Source organism: Cricetulus griseus, chromosome 4 (genome assembly GCF_003668045.3).
Source record: "Cricetulus griseus strain 17A/GY chromosome 4, alternate assembly CriGri-PICRH-1.0, whole genome shotgun sequence".
Classification (NCBI taxonomy): domain Eukaryota; kingdom Metazoa; phylum Chordata; class Mammalia; order Rodentia; family Cricetidae; genus Cricetulus; species Cricetulus griseus.
In genome coordinates, this window is record NC_048597.1 from 111,014,792 (window position 1) to 111,027,160 (window position 12,369).

A 12,369-nucleotide genomic window follows, 5' to 3' on the forward strand; every position below is an offset into this window, starting at 1 on the left:
CCTAGAAGCACCCACAAGGACCCTCAAGGAAGACGAAGACACCTCAAGTCTTCCTGCCTCTGGAAAAAAAAAAATTCCTCCTGCTTCAAGGAGCAAAAAGAGGAGAGGAATTTACAGGCTAACAAAGCCCCAGCCACTTGGCTGTCATCCAAGAATCGAAAGAGAAACCTTGAATTTGGAAAACATAATAGACAAGAAAAGATTTCATCTATCAGCTAACAAGAGGCTAGGGTCATGAAGGAGGTATTCTTTCTACTTGAGAGACCATGCTTAAAAAAAAAAAAAAATCTCAGAGATGTTCCAGAACGGGCTAAGGAGGGGGAGTCCCACACACAACACTCTTAGCATGTAATGGAGGTTGCAGCTTCAAGGGGGCTTATCATGTCTTCTGACATCCTGACAGAAATGTGTAATATAGAAGTTTAGCAGTGTGGGCAGGTTAAATTATACGAGGCCAGGAAATCATTTCACCGTGAATTGGAGTGTTGCTGTGGTTGAGCTGCTGTCGCCAAGGGGCCCAGGCTGGAAGAGGATGGGAGGCCTTGACAAGAGCATGGGAGCACAGGGTTCATGTTTACTAAGCAACAGCCCCAGGCTGGGGTGTGAGGATGTTGTAAGGCTTTGTGTTTTGCTCTTCAGGCAAGAAACAAAGGGAGGATTATGGGAACACAGGAAAGGAAGAGAGTTCCCTTACCCCTGAGTCTGGTTGAAGCCTCTTACCTGCTAAGGAAGTTCCAGAGCAATTAACATTTTTGGGCTTGGGAAATAGCTTGGCATGTAAAGGGCTTGAGCTCAGACCCCCCCCCCCAGGACCCACAGTGAAAGCTGGAGAGACTGACATGTGCCTGTAATCTTATCTCTTAGGAGCAGGGGGTGGAGGAGGATCCTTGGAGCTCCCTGGATTGCCAGTCTAGCTAACTGGTGAGCTTTGGGCTCAGTGAGACTCAAGCAAGGTACAGAGCAAGGAACACACTGGATGTCAACATACCTGCACCTCCCAATGAACATATATACACACATACACTATATACACACACACACACATACTATATATATATATATATATATATATATATATATATACACACACACACACACACACACATACATACAATCACACACGCACACACGTAAAAAATAAATCAATATACTTTCTGTGAGGTGGCTGACATACAGATAATATTCCTTTTGTGTATAGATAAGTTATGTTCAAACAGTAGCGGAACTAGATTTAAGGCCTGGGTGTGTATGACCTTGAGTGGGGCTCCCTCTCCCCAGAATCCTTTCTGGGAACCACACAGGACTATTAACATTGTTTACAGTGAAGACATCCTAACTTCCTGCATCCTGAGATGTAGGCTTTACCTTATCAACTGTAATCCTGTCAGGGCCGCTCAGGAACCACCCTGTGGCAGCAGTTGCTTCCTTAGCCTCCCTTTGAAGATAATAGCTTCCAACCCCACCCAAATCCTACACATCTATTGTGAAGACAATGAAGTGTGATGCAGAGAGAAGCCCACACACATAGTCTCTTTCTCTTATCCCCTCCCGCCAAGATTAAGATCTATATTACATATCTTTTAATAAATCTCCGACTCTACTTCATACTTGCTTATACTGAAATCCTTTTCTACATCAAAGCCAAGGATTTGGTTTGAGTTGAGGTCCCTAAAAGATTCCGAGAACTCTTCATGAGGCTGTGGGCACGCCTAGTCCTGGATGATTCGGACAGCTCTTCTCTGGAAACAGGAGTGAGCCCTGAGGTTTCAGAGACTGAAGGGTGTGGTAGCAGATTGCCATGTTCACCCCACCCTCCACACTGAGGGGATATTCCACAGTGCTGCTCAAGGCAAAGATGCAGAGGTGTGCTGGATGAAACAATCCCACTAAGTAAACTGATGCCTCTTGCTGTTTGAAAGCAGAGGCCTAGTCACCCATCTGGGGGGTGGAACTGAGCCTCCAGGTCACCTTCTTCCTACTGTGTTATGCCTCCTGTAATGCCTGGCAGGTGGGCTAGCTCCTCACTCTAAACCCACACTGCTCAGTTCTTTATTTGCTGCCCAGGACACACAGGGAATCTCCCAGTCTCCTCTGAAGAGAGCCAGGATCTTTACAAAATAGGCTTGGCCTAGTGCCTGCCTGGGAGTCAGGCTGATAGAGACTCCTTGAACAGCCTCTAGGACTCTCTGGCAGACTCTGTCCCAAAGTTAAGCAGCAGGGCATCTCTGTGGAAGAAGCAGGGCTGCAGGAAGGGGGAAAAAAAATCACACTTCATGTTCTAGGGCCCATCACCTGACATGTATAGCCAGGTGAGACTGGGTGAAACAACGACAACAAATGAAACTAGGGGCCTAGAATCTGGAGAAGAGGTCAGAGAAGAGCAGCAATATGGTAGATCGATCTCTCTCTCTCTCTCTCTCTCTCTCTCTCTCTCTCTCTCTCTCTCTCTCTCTCTCTCAATCTGACTCCCTGTCCCTCTCCTGGTATGTGTGCTTGTACATGCATGTGTGTGTGTGTGTGTGAATGTGTATCTGTGCATGAGTGTGCAGGTACATGCAGGTAAGTGCTGTGTGTGTGTGTGTGTGTGTGTGTGTGTGTGTGTGTGTGTGTGTGTGTGTGTGTGTGTGTGTGTGTGTATGGTGGCACTGGGATGTAGAGCCCTTCCCAAGTATAGCTGGCAAATTTTAGTGGGTGAAAGTCAGACCAGGCTAAGTCAGCTTCATGTTCTTCTCATTTGGGATGTAGGCCTGTCTCCTAGAGCCAGAATGGTTGCTGTGCCTGCTCTCTCCTTTTCTCTGCAGAGAGGGAAGCTCTCCAATACAGTCCAGTCCCACCTGGTGCTCCCAGCTTCTTTCAAGTCCCTCCCTCCTCTCAGTGTAGTCTGAAAGTCTAGCTCATGTTGGTATCTCAGCACACTGTACAGAAAATGAGTGTTAATTAATGCCAAATAATAGAATTTCTCTCATATTCCTCTGTGCGTACCCTGAGAATTTACAGTGATTTCTTGAGGATGAGGAGTTAATCTCTCTTAAGTAAGAGTTCTTTTTATAACCAGAACAGAAGCTCTTATGATTTACTGGCATGATGGGTCAGCAGCTAAGAGCACTTTTTGCTCTTGCAGAGACCCTAGGATTGGTTCCTAGCACCAATTCCAGTTCCATGGGATCCAACAACTTCTTCTGGGTTCCTTGGGACAACACACAAAAATGATGCATATGCATACAGACAGACCAAAACACATAAAACACAAATTTTTAAATCTTCAGAAAAAAAAGTTACTGTTAATTTCAGTAACAGTTTAGCCAGGGACAATGCCAGTCAGAGGAGGATTTAATAGGGGATAAGGGGTCAGGGGACCAACACTACGTCTGTACTAACAGAGCACTTGGTAATTCCATTGCATTTATTGGTGCTACTGTTGAGGCATGGTCCCTCCTTATTCCCACCACAATTGCTCCTTGAATTCCAGCATTGTCAGCATACACTCTGACGTCATACAGCTGAGAGTTCCCAACACCTTCCCTGCTCATATTTCCTGCATTTTCTTCTCTGGGAGTCTGATGTTGCAGTCAAAATGTTCCTGGGGCTGGCAAGATGGTAAAAGTTCCTGCAGCCAAGCTTGACAACCTGAGTTTGAACTCTGGGACCCACATGTTGGAAAGAGATCCTCTTGCAAGCTGTCCTCTGTCCTCCACACATGCACTGTAGCACACCCATCCACTTACATACACACACAGACACATAATAAATTTAAAACCCCACCCTGGTCAGCCTTATGTGAAATCTGAGTCAGCTACAACTCACCCCTGCCCTTCCTGCTCACATCACACTGCTCCTAAGAAACTAGTTCACTTCACAAATGGCTCCAAACCCCAACTATTTCTTTCTCTGTAACATTAAGATCTCACTCATCAATGGTGTCCTCGATGGACTTTCCAGCTCAGGTGTCCCTCACATCCACCCCACCTTCAAATACCTCTGCCTGAATTCTCTTCCCCAAAGTCAAATCTGATGTGTCCCTCACTGGACAGTCCTGAGTAGTTGCCATTAGGGTCAAATCCAAACCTTCCCCTTGGCATGTAAAGTCTAGTTCTGCTGAGCTTTTTATTCTTGCCATCTCCTACACCCTGCCATAAGCCTGAATCTGTATCAACACACACTCTTTGGCTTCTCTCCATAGGCTAAAACTCACACTTTGCTGTGACAATATACCTGGCAAAAAAGCAACTTAAGAGAGGGCTTGCTTGTGCTCATGTTTTGAGGATATGGTCCTTCAGAGAGGGCGAAGGGACAGCAGCAAGAGTGGCTCTTGGCTGCTGAGACAGGATGGTAAGGATGTTTGCCCATCATCCATGCAGATGAGGAGGTGGAGATGGGAATGTTTCTGCTCAGCTTGTTTTCTTCTTTTCCCCTTCTTTGCAAATGAATTTCCCTTTGCCTATTGTGATGGCTAATCTATGTCAACTTGACACAAGCTAGAATCATTTGAAAGGAAGGAACCTCAATTGAGAAAATGCCTCCATAAGATCCTGCTATAAGGCATTTTCTTAACTGGTGATTGATGGAGAGGGGCTCATCTCATGGTGAATGGCACCTCCCCGATGGTGGTCCTGGGTTCTACAAGAAAGCAAGCTATGAAAGCCATGGGAAGCAAGCCAGTAAGTAGCACCCCTCTGTATCAGCTTCTGTCTTCAGGTTCCTGCCCTACATGAATTCCTGTCCTGACTGCTAGACAAGCACTCTATCAACTGAAGTACATCACCGGCATCTTATTTCCACGCTTAAGATACTATTTTAGCAAGGCTGCCTGCTGCTGTCGAAGGACCCTGTCAGTTCTTTGAGGTGACTAAAATCCCGTTGGGGAAAGAAGGCTTCATTTTGTACTCTAGATAAAATCATTTAATAATTACCATCACGGCGACTTCAAAGACCTTCATGTCTCTCAAGGTGGTGGTCTTATAATTGGGGAGGAACTCATCAACTACTATACTTAAAATATTAATGAATTCTGGTCTATTCTTAATACATGTATACATGAACAACCACACTTTAAACTTCCATGCCTTTCTACAGCTTTAATTGTTTCAGTGAGATAGAATTAATTTGTAAATGGCAATTTAAATGCTCTGGATATTTACACAACTATTAAGCATAACTGAAAACACATCTACATTTTTAGAGTCTGTGAACAATCATTTATTTATTTTAATAAGATTACTATTTTTGAGACAGAGTCTCATGCATACCAGGCAGGACTCATTATGTAATCCAGAATGATCCTGACCGGATCCTCCTGCCCTTATATTGTAAGTGCCAGGATTACTGGGGTGTGCTACCACACCCAGTTTATGAGATGCTGGGGATGGAACCCAGAGCTTTGTGCATGCTAGACAAGCATTCTACCCACTGAGCCACATCCCAGCCTTGGGAACTTTTGTGAGTGTGTGTCCAAGAGTGTGTGGTGCACATGCATGCCTGTTAGAGAAGAACAATGGGTGTCCTGCTCCATCACTCTCCACTGTATTCCCTCGAGAAAGGTTCTGTTACTGAATCTGCCACTACATGGTATACAAGATGCCCCAGCAATCCTCCAATCTCTGTTAGGCTTGGGTTTGTAGGTATGGATTTTTTTTAACATGGATTCTGGGGACTCCTCAGCCCCTGTGAATTCTTTTTAAGGGTTAACTCTGGATGATCAAAGCAGATTCTGTGGGGTCAAGCAGCAGGCAGGTTAGGTAGGGGTTCACAGAACACAGAGATGGTTGCCTAACTGTCACCATTCTGGGCTTTCCACTGACCCCGTCATCAAGTATACAGGTACATCTTGAGCTGCATGACTCAGGCCTTCTACCCAGAATATAGATGCTGCCTCAAGTACTTGACAAAAGGTAGCCCGGTCCACAGTCCCTTTTGGATTATCTACCCTGGACAGGTGCTGTGGAACAATCTTTTTGTGCAATGTGACTACGTATTACTCTGGTTGGCTAATAAAAAGCTGATAGCTGGGCAGGAATCAATTCAGTGCAAGAGCCAAACTAGGAGAACTCTGGGAAGAGGAAGGGCAGAGTGGGAGAGTCACCAGCCAGATGCAGAGAGAGAGCAGGAGATGAACATGCCATGCTAATAAAGTTACAACCACTGTGGCAGGGCATAAATAAGGGATATGGGCTAACTTAAAATATAAGAGCTAGTTAGTAATAAGCCTGAGCTATTGGTCCAGCATTTATAAAGAATATTAAGTCTCTAGGGTTGATTATTTGGGAGAAGGCAGTCGGGACAGGGAAATTTCCATTTACACACAGGTAACTTCATTTTAGCCAACAAGAATCCTTGCCTTCAGTCTTGCAAAGTGGGATGGAAAAGGAGGAGTCTTTCTGGTTGATACTGAACTGTGGATGGATCATGATTTCTACCAAAAAGAGAAACTGAGTCTCAGAAACAAGCGCTATCATAGTGCAGAGGAACAAGAGGATCCAGTATTTCTTAGTTGCAGATCCTAGCCTTTCTTTGTCCACGTTGCATTATGTGTTCTTTGGGTGTATGCACATGGGTTTGGAATCCAGAGGTTCATACTGGGTTCCTTGGTTACTCTCTACTACCCCTATCCCTGACTTTTTTTGAGGCCATATCTCCACTAATCCTGAAGTTCATTAAATCACCTGGCCTGACTGGATCCACCTGTCTCCCTCCTAGAACTGCAGTTAGACACATATGCTACCTCACCTGGCTTCTCTGTGTGTAGCAAGGGCTTGAACCACAACCTTTCTGATAGCTTGGTTAATACGTGTTTGGATGTCAAAAGTTTATACATTTCATTATCAATTGGTTTGAGTTTATGTTGTTTGCAAATTAAAAAAAAAACAAAAAAAACAGAGTATAATCAAGCTGGGTGTATTAGCACATGCCTGTAATCCCAGAACTCCAGAGTCTGAGTGAGGCTGGAGGGCTCTGAGCTGGAGGCCAGCTGGGAGTATATAGTGAGACCCTGTCTTAAACAAAACAAAACTGAACACCTGCTGAAGCTGCTAACGCCAGAGAGTTCTAAAATGATCTAATGAATGACATAGTTTTGTTGTACAAGGTCGCAAGTCTATCATGAATAAGCAAATAATCACATGGTATGTGGCTTGCTGGTTAAGCTGTGTTTTGCAAATATGTACTTATTTTAGATTGCACACATCACTGGGGTCCAGAAAGCAGGGAGGGTACCAGTGTGACCTCACTTAAACAAAGACAACCATGTGCTGTTCTGTTGCCTCTGGGGAATACACTATTTAAAATTATGATTGCATTCTAAACAGACCATCCTAGAGGGATAACGACTTTTCGATGACTGGATCGATACTTCTATTCTCATTCTTTACTGCCTGAGTGACTGAATTTCAGACCAGAGAAGAAACTCGGATCAGGAGCCTGGACCCACTCTGATCTGGTTGAGAAGGACTGATGGGGGATGTTGTGAGCCCAGGTAGGGGAGTGAGGCCAGGGAGCACAAACTCTAAATTTCCAGGGAGAAAAGCTACGCTTGTCCATGGACTCTTCTCTTGCTTTTAACAGATGTCTCCCTGTAGGTTCAAGGTCTTACTCAGTGTATGGTTTATTAAATCCTACACATGATGACTCTACCACATGCACAGCTGCCAGTGAGGATGGTGGAGGGCAAGCATCTCAGGACTAGAAGAGAGGCCTTTCTGGCTAGAAGAAAAGGCAGTGTTCACCCTGTGGGTACCACAGTGTCTAGCACCCAGAACTTAGAAATGTGGAAGTTGTGTACCTGTAGCTTGAGGTCCCAGATCCACTCAAAACTTTTTTTTTTGAGAAATCACATAATTCCACGTAAGTTTAGGTTGAATTATTTATGTCTTTGCATAGGTGTATGTGAGCATGGAGGTTAGAGGAAGATGCCAGGTGTCCTGCTTTGTCTTCTGTCTTCTCTCTCTCTCTCTCTCTCTCTCTCTTTCTCTCTCTCTCTCTCTCTCTCTCTCTCTCTCTCTCTCTCTCTCTCTCTTTCGTTTTTTGAGGAATGGTTTCTCTGTGTAGCCCTAGCTATCCTGGAACTCACTCTGTAGACAAGGCTGGCCTTGAACTCACAGAGATCCACCTGCTCTGCCCCGCCCCGCCTAGTGCTGGGATTAAAGGCGTGTGCCACCACCACCCAGCTAAACTCTCTTATTCCTGAGAAAGGGTCTCTCAATGAATCTGTGGCTAGGCTGGTAGTTAGTTCTAACGATCTTCCTGCCTCTTCTTCCCCCAATGGAAGAGTTATAAATATATTCACCTACCTTCAGCTTTTTATTTGGATGCTGGGATCCACTCAGGTCTTTTGGGTCTAACAGGAAGTGCTTTTACCCACTGAGCCATTGCTCCAGCACCCACATTCTTTTCTTCGTTTCTTTTGAGACAGAGTTTTATGTAGTTCTCTGGCTGTGCTCCAACTCATTATATAGCTGAGGATGATCTTAAACTCCAATCCTCCTGCCCCCACCTCCAGAGGGAAGGGATGACAGACCTGCACCACTGCACCCAGCTTATGAGGTGCCAAGGATGGAACTCAGGGTGGCTTCAAGCACTCCAGACAAGCACTGTACCAAATGAGCCACTGAACCACAACTCTAGACCCTACACTGAATTCTTTCCCACTAAGAATATTAAGGGATGCTAAGTGGTATAAAAGCATTTTGTTGGAGTGACTGTAAGTCTTAACTGATCAAAATAAATGCTTGTTAAGGCCCTTAGAAGAACCATTTGCATTCAGGAGATGTGCTAACTGTGAACAGGACTTATGACTTAATTAAAGCTCATCACAGGCTGTCTTCACTGAGCAATATTTTGTTGGATGTTAGCTGAGTTACAACTGAAAAGTGACAAAACACTCTTTGAAGTTTCCTTTTATGCCAACATGTTATGATGTCCCTGATCTTCATCCATCAGCTTGCAGGCTTGTTAGAATGTAGTATGAGGGAGAGTCCTGCTTGGTGGCAGAGAGTACTGCCTCCAAGGTCAACCAATGAAGGTTAGACCTTGATCAGGCTGGCAAGATAGTGCAGCAGGTGGAGGTGCTTGCTTCTAGGCCTGATGACTTGAGTTTAATCCTCATATGGTTGAAGAGTAAACTGATTCCCACAAGTTATAAACTAACCAACATATGTACACACACACACACACACACACACACACACACACACACACACACACACACACCTACCTCTTGATCTACCATTGGTGTGGGTGAGACTTTGGATACACGGATCTCCTTTCCTCCTAGATAATTATCAATATTTACCTATATGATGGCTGTAGTTGGATCAGAATAGTAGGTATGTATAAAACACATCTAACCTTGCCTTAAGTAAATATTTTTATTTCTAGCAGAGAGGATAAGAAAATTCACAGATGATAAGAAATAAGAAATGGGTCAGAAACCCATTTCTGTCATTAGTATATAAGGTTACAAAGCCTCTTTGGACCTCAGTTTCCTTGTAAGTAAAATAGGGGTGTTCATGTCTATAGCTTTGTATAAAGACTATAATGTACAGAATGCTTTGGCAGACATTTTTGGTCTTATTGTACCTTTGGAGACTGGATCTCTTATCAACAAAGCTATGTCATCAGCCCTTTTGTTGATGCCATAGTTTTGACAAAAGGTCCCAGATTGGCCTTGAAATTGCTATGTAGCCAAAGATGACCTTGAACTCATGATCCTTCTGCCTCCACTTCCTAAGCACTGGCAATACCATGCCCAGTCTGCTTCAAGGTAATAAGAATAAAACCCAGGGCTTTGTGTAAGATACATAAACACTCCATTGACTGAGCTACAGCCCCAGCCTTTTGTTTCTGCTGTGGTTCAAACAGGGGCCCTTATAATCCTGGTTGGTCTTAAACTTTGTAAAACGACAATCCTTGAATTTCTCCTGCCTCCACCTCCAGAGTGTTAGCATTACATGTGTCTATCACCATCCAGCTTTTTAAATGCTCAGTCCAGTTCTACAAACAGCATGGATTCCACCACACTGAAGACTCTCACTCCCTTGGTTTAGTCTGGCCTCTGACAAACAAGAGCAGTAAGAATTTGCCCAGGGCTTGGCACTGACCTCCTTACCCTGGCATCTCCTTGTAGAAGGACCTATTTCCCCTATGCCCTGTGGGCTGAAGCACAGGATACCTCCCACTGCAGTGGCCACTTCAGTCAGTCCCTGGTTACCCATACAGCACACCTGTCACCTGTCAGTTTGAGGTGTCTAGAGACACACACACCTACCCAAGATTTTCCTTGATTCTTTTCTCAGAGTGAGGGAAAAACAGCCCATCTTAGGCTAACTCCACCTTCTGCACCTCTATGTAGGAAGTCAGGGCCCTTGGGTCCCCCATCAGACTGCCTGCCTGAAGCGCTCACTGGAGCCAGGAACTTGCCTGAGAAGCCAGTAAAATTTTAATGCACTCTGTAGTGCGGTCATGTCATACTCGGTTATGGCAAATAATCCCAGATGCCTGCAGAGGTAAAATGGAGCTGTAATGTGCTTGCCTCCTAACCTGAGCTGACAGCGGTGATGTACGACTACCATTAGCGGAAAATATCACTTCAACTAACCCATGATCCGGCTCCGCTCAGGTCACATTATCCATGAGGAACAAATTACACTCCCAAAGTAAATACAAATTTTCTACACAAAATGGGGAGAGAGAGAGAGAGAGAGAGAGAGAGAGAGAGAGAGAGAGAGAGAGAGAGAGATGGGGGAGGGGGGACAGGAAGGGAAGGGGTAAAGGCGCTATCGATTCTCTTCCTCCTTGGTGCTGAGTGACACAGATGATAAAAGACGGGACAATCATTGGCTGACGGAGTGCTATGCTGTAATCAGCTCAGCTGGTACACGCTCCAGCTGATAAACACTATATTCTCCCTTTAGTGGCAAATACATAATCTTTAATGCGAACATGGACGATTCAGATACTGACTGCCATTTGAGCTTCAGGGACATGCCTTCTGGCATTTGGTGCCCAGAAAGGAAAGGCCCTGTGGTCCTAAAGAACACAGAGATTGCTCACAAGGGTTGGGACTGATGCGTGGGTGGATGAGAGGGTTCTGGGTGAGGGAGTGAGGTCATGTGATGAACAAGAGCCAAACCATCATCTGTAGGAGTGACAGTTAAAGTACACTCCTGTATTTTGGTCACAGATTGGTACCAGTCTGCATCAACTTCATGGGAGGGAGATGCTAAAAATGCCTCTATTTCAGGCTAAGCTCTTCCTGGACAATGATTGGGAATGAAGGTGAGTCCCTCTTCCTTTCTGAGACTTGGATAATTAATAAAGCAATTCTTAGATATAATGCTAATATTTTCAGGGTACTAGGGTGAGTTACCTAGCATTTAGCTAAATATTAAATGTCAATGCATACACATCCATATACTTGAAAGAAAACCAAGTTCCATAACCCAACATAGGTGAAGTTTATTCCAGTGGTGTGCATGGCCTGTGCCCCTAGCTATCACAGCCCACAGGGTAGATTCCACTATTCCCATGTTAGAATCAAACTCCATGTCTTATGTGAAGCCTTTCCTTTCTTTTTGTATCTGTGTAGTGGTTTAGGCTCATGTATCTCAACACTTGCTCTCCAGTGCATGGTACTGAGAAGGTTGTGGAACCTTTAGGAGGTAAAGCTTTGTTAGAGAAAGTACATCATTAGGGGTGTGCTTTGAGAATTTTATAGTCTAGATTTTCCTGTTTTCTCTATGGATATGGTGCCTCTCTGTTTCTGTCTTTAACTCTGTCTCTAACTCTCCCTCTGCTTCCTGACTGTCAGGCTGGCCTCATACACCTGCTGCCATGGCTTTCCCACCACAATCGACTATGTCTCCTCTAGAACTGTAAGCCAAAATAAACACTTTCTTTCCTAACCCATGTATCACCAGAAGACTTTATTACAGTGAAAGAGCAGAAACTAACACACCTTGGATAACTGTTTACCACGCTGAAAAAATAAGAGGCACACACCAGAAGGGCCCATGCCTCTGTTACCAGTGGGCATGCTGAATCTACTCAGTGTCTACTGTCATGGTGTCGTGTTTAGAAGCTAGCTGGAATTGTGTGGGTGGAAGTGAAGGCAAAAGGGCAGATGATATCCTCAAGTTTTACATCCAAGAAGCATACAACACAGGTTCCAACATGACTTCTGTACATTTCCCAACTGTGATCATTTGGTCCTTAGCTGAGGACCCAGCTGCAGTGGTAGAAACCTTAGGAGGTTTGGTATAGATACAGAAAGTAGGTAATTAATGTGGAAGAGTGCCCTGGAGTGTATGCAAGGACCCTGGTTCCCTTTTTTCCTCTCCAATTTGTGGCTGCCACTGAGTCAGCATCTTTGCTCTACCA

General features: G+C 44.7%; 1 protein-coding gene across 3 annotated transcripts in view; it reads right to left on the reverse strand.

Annotated features, from left to right (window-relative positions):
- Auts2 (activator of transcription and developmental regulator AUTS2) overlaps positions 1–12,369 on the reverse strand; it is a 1,069,576-nt gene that overhangs the window by 307,752 nt on the left and 749,455 nt on the right. The gene's annotated exons all lie outside the window — the stretch shown is intronic.